This window comes from Cydia pomonella, chromosome 1, assembly GCF_033807575.1.
Source record: "Cydia pomonella isolate Wapato2018A chromosome 1, ilCydPomo1, whole genome shotgun sequence".
NCBI lineage: Eukaryota > Metazoa > Arthropoda > Insecta > Lepidoptera > Tortricidae > Cydia > Cydia pomonella.
Genome location: NC_084703.1, coordinates 44109397 through 44114421, shown reverse-complemented (window position 1 = coordinate 44114421; position 5025 = coordinate 44109397). Strand labels below are relative to the sequence as shown.

The 5025-nt window shown below is 37.2% G+C and overlaps 1 long non-coding RNA gene across 1 annotated transcript; it reads left to right on the top strand.

The window, feature by feature from the left end:
• Positions 1–971: 971 nt before the first annotated feature.
• LOC133524467 (uncharacterized) lies at positions 972–4820 on the top strand. The gene is made up of 4 exons (XR_009800382.1): positions 972–1364; positions 1608–1787; positions 2850–2990; positions 4445–4820. It is a non-coding gene; the product is annotated as an uncharacterized LOC133524467 (long non-coding RNA).
• The last annotated feature ends 205 nt before the right edge of the window (positions 4821–5025 follow it).

The window sequence follows — 5025 nt, the reverse complement described above, 5'->3', positions numbered from 1 at the left end:
ATATTTCTGACACTATTATTTTATTTGTTCTCTATATTTTAATTGAAACGAGGAATACGCTAATACTTTAGTTTTTTCACTCGGCTTTGTATTTAATCTTTTTTTTAATGTGTACTTATTCTAAAATGGCCTAACTCCAGTTCTACACTAGAAGCTAGGTCTAGGTATGTACCTCATCGATCCAGACGGCTTTGTGCATTTTAAAATCGAGTATAAGATAGTAACATAATTATGTACTTAAATAAATTTCTCTTTCTGTTGAATTTAAATTAATACTTCGTATTTAATTGACATGTCATATCCAATATTATGACAGCTAATTTTTTTTCGTGATAAATGGCAATGGCATTTCACCTATTATGCCGTAGAATTGATAAAATTGTAATAATACTAATAATGTTCAGGAAGCCAAATACTTCCAAATCATATATAAAATTTCAGGATTTATAAAAATGTTCGTTCTTTATCTTATCACGTTCTAACAAGTATGTAAGTGTGAAAGAGACGGGCATAGCGACAGGTGATAAAAATTTAACTATGCTGCCACCGCAGACAATATATATCGAATGTCGCTAAAGCACCCAATCTCCTTCTTCCACTGAATTTAGAAATAATGTCATGCCTTATATCGCTCTCACTGGGATTTATGAGAGCGAATCAAAAATATTTCAGTTCCACAACAAAAAGAATCTTCATGAGTGAACAAAATTAACAATGATCAACAATTGTACATATTACGTCAACACATTGATAGCGAGATCTATATAACATGCAGAGCCATCTGTCGGCGAATCTAGTCACTAAAGTTTATTCTACGTCCGTTAATCCGACGACGACGTCGAAGATCCCGATTTGCAGCTTCGCCGTGCGCAGCGTCATCCTCCTGCTTCAAGTTCCAACGAGAAACGTGCAACGGTATAGCAGCGAGAACGGGTCGAATTACGGTTCAACACCAGTAAGGTCGTTTCAATATCCTTTTATCCCTAAAAGAAGTAATTTTTCTTTCTTTCCCGTGGTTAATTATCACGCAGCTTCAATATTTCAAACTAAATATTGCTCTTTTTTTCAAACGAAAATTCAAATCTTAACAGTTATGAATCCTAACGGCCAAAATTAAATTTAAATATATCCTTAAATTTATATAGTTCATCTTCACTTAAAATAATCATTAGTGCGAATATATCACCGAGCGCATATCAGCTGATCGATTGCATTTTCAGAGGTCAAGGAAACAGTGCATTCAGTATCCTCGTAGTCGCCAAGCGCATCGCATGTTTTCCTTATCGGTAATCGATCAGAGCAATCCTATTGTGCGCGTGAATATCGCCCGGTTATAACTTTGCATCTTATTTATTATGTCTACGGTAATTATCTTATAGTGAATTTGAATGCTTAAAACATATCCCTTGTTAATTTTGTGCAAATAATGTCGTTGACGCAGTTAGTTAAACAGCGGGGAACATTAAAATGTAAATTAACCAACTTTAAAACATTCCTTACGCACGCCATACTTATCTATAACAACGTTAACTGACATGCAGGCTAGTGAAATCGAGTGCCGTCTTAGTAAGATTAAGGAAATGTACACGGTGTTTGATGATTTACAGGAGCGGTTTGAAGTAGAATCGAAGATCCCCAAGAGCAATGAGCGTATGGATTTCGACAATCATTACTTCGCCATTCTGGCCAGCGCTCGGGAATTACTTTGCAAGCGTGGCAAAGTGGATGCGGAAAGTAAGGTTATGTCTGAGGCGGGTTCCGGTTCGTGCCAGCATATAAATAATCTGGTAAGGCTACCTTAAATCGATCTACCTCACATTAACGGCAACTATGAATATTTTTTGGAATTCAGAGATACATTTTTGTCATTGATCCACACTAATGATTCTATAGACGATATTAACAAGTTCCATTACTTGCGTTCCTTCCTATAGGGAAGTGCTGCATTAGTGATTAAAAGTCTGGATTTTAAAGCCGAGAACTATAACACTGCTTGGGAGCTATTGTTAGCTAGGTATGACAATTAGAGGTTATTATCACGTGAAAGCTTTGTTTAGTGTCGAGCAAATTCATAAAAAATCTCACAGGGCGTTACGTCATCTTTTGGACATTACAAATAAAAACCTTAGGGCGCTTAACACTAGGTCAACCAACCTCGGAGTGGGATACGATTATTTTCATGATGTCATCAAGATTAGATTCGGTAACCAGCCGCACGTGGGAAGAATTTAGACATGGAGACGCTCGAGGTGACTCGAGGAGTCAAAATCGAGTTCAGTTAAGGTTAATCGCCACTCTGATAAACAAAAGATTTTTTTCAGTACATATTGTGCTATTTTTCCGCACTAGTGCGTAAACTAGCACATGTAACTATGTCGAAACTTTAAAGAGCCATATGTACTGAAAAACGTTGCACGATACACGTGCGAATAGGTAATTCACAACTCGTGTCGATTTAAAATTTATCGCCACTCGTTACGAATTTCCTATTTTTCGCACTTGTATCGTAAATAATTATTTTGTTGTAGCTGAGAATTATAATAAAGCGAATAAAGCAAAGTACAGTTGTCCCATGTGTGCGCAGAATCATTTTATGTTTTCATGCGATTCATTTCGTAAATTGTCAGTTGACTTTCGTCAAAAGAAAGTCAATGAGCTGGGCATATGCCAGCTGTGCTTAAGGCCAGGTCATCAGTTGTCTAAATGTCGTCTGTCTACTTGTAAATATAGTAGTGAGCGGCATAATACATTGCTTCATGCCGAAATTAATAACGACGCAGTAGAGGTAGCTGCTCAGACCACTGAAAAAATTACTTTGACTTAACAATCCTCTGCACTGCTTTCCACAGCTTTGGTGAGAGTCAGCGATGCCAAGGGCACTCTGCACGTCGTCCGGATACTGGACAACTGCAGCTCGACCAACTTCATCAGCGAGAGGCTGCGCAGTAAGCTGCAGCTACCGGTTTCCTATAAGGGCTCCACAGTGACAGGTATTAACAATACCTTATTATCTAAAAGTAAAATCAGTCTTGCAACCTAACCATAAAATCAACGGCGGGAAACTATGAGTTGGAGCTTAGCTGTCGTGTGCTTCCTCACATTAAAGATTTGTTGCCAATGTCGTAGTTTATGTGACTGCTACGAGTGTGGGTTTAAGAAACGAACGAAGTGAGCTTCTTAATAGGGCAACACGAGTGTTTTAATGCCTAATTATGTACAATTACACAATTTTATCTACACACATATTATAAACTTTCTATGATATATTCACTAACCCAAATTACAGGGCATCGTTGCTCTCTTGGCGGTACTCGCGGATATGTGATGGCGTCACCGAAATATTTTTATCGTTCTTTTTACATGAAACTTTTGCTATAGTTACTTTAAAAACAACAAAACATATTCATTTTATACTTAAAACTGATTACGAGATAAACTGTACGTCAAATAGCGGCAAATGAAAACTCTTTTGACGCATGTCACGCATTCGTAGTTTTTTTAATTCAGAGACAACCTAGAGTCGGGGGCCTATTTCCGTATCATTCGACACAAACTAACATGCGAGATATGTCAAAATTGTATGCAATTGACATTTCATTTCGAACAAAAAGGCATCTCGACTGATATTAGAATAGAGGTCAAATGGAATTGCTTATTTTTTCAGAGATGTTCCAAATTTGAAGTTATAACCAAATCGATTTTGATGTAGTTATGAAGCAATTACAACATCATCACAGATAAGAAATTGGTTGTAACAAAACAGTTTATCGTAATGTTGGCCATTGTTTACGGATTTTGAAGGCATCATAGAGGATTTATGATATGTGTGTAGATAAAACAACCCAAAAATACCGTCTCATATTCAACTTTGCGATTCTACTTTCAACATTCCGTCAGCTATAGACATGTTGGTATGCGCGGAAGTATTCTGGGAAGTGCTAGGTAACAATCAAATCAATTTAGGGAAACGTCAACCCAAGCTGTATGATTTAAAGTTAGGCTGGTTAATTTCCGGTTCGGTCCTTAATAATAATCAAACTGATCATATTCTCTGTCATGCTTCAGAATTACTTGACACTGATATTGATAAGCAGCTCACGCGCTTCTGGGAGCTCGTTAGTGTTTCGCCAATTTATAATTTCACCCCTGAAGAGCGAGGAACATTTTAATAAAACCACGACGCGAACTGACGATGGGTGGTTGTGCGATGGATGGGATGGGTGGATGGGAACGATGCGTGCGTTCTGTAAAGCACAATTTGCGACGCCTTTAAAATTTAACGCATTTAACCTTCGAAGATATGAGCACGTGTTTATCGGATATTAAAGCTGTCCTTAACTCTAGACCTTTGACACCCATGTCCAGTGATCCTTCCGATCTGACCGCTCTCACACCAGCCCACTTCCTTATTGGACGACCGCTTATGTTTGTTCCTAATTCGCAGAATCCTGTGGCAGAGAAGATCAACACACTGCAGACTGCCGCGGTATCGACGCGTGGAGTAGCTCAGACTTCATTTTTAAAACAGATATTGAATGAAAAGGGTATTAGTTTAAGACCATCACCCAGTGTAAGTCGTGGCGCAAAGCTATCAAAAGCTGAAGTCCGCCTAACTAAAATAATTGCTAGCTTGCGAATTCACATTGAAAGGGTAATAAGGCAATTAAGAGAATTTCATATGCTTAAGCAACATTCAGTGATAAACACTAATACTCTTCGGCTACTAGATCATGCCGTTATTATTGCATGTGGTCTTATTAATTTGCAGGATTCACTTATAAGATAATGTTAACTTGTAAATAAAAACAAAATATTCAGAATGGTTTTTTATTTCATATTTATAAATTGCTGCTTCGATACAAAATAGGATATATATTTGATTTCCAGAAAATAACTAGTTTCTGTATTAAATTATTAACATAGTCACTATCATATGTCACTTAAATTATCTCAAGATTCTTCGTTGTTTTAAAATTGCTATCTGCCACACAATTTTTTTTTAATACTAGTTGCATACATTTGAAG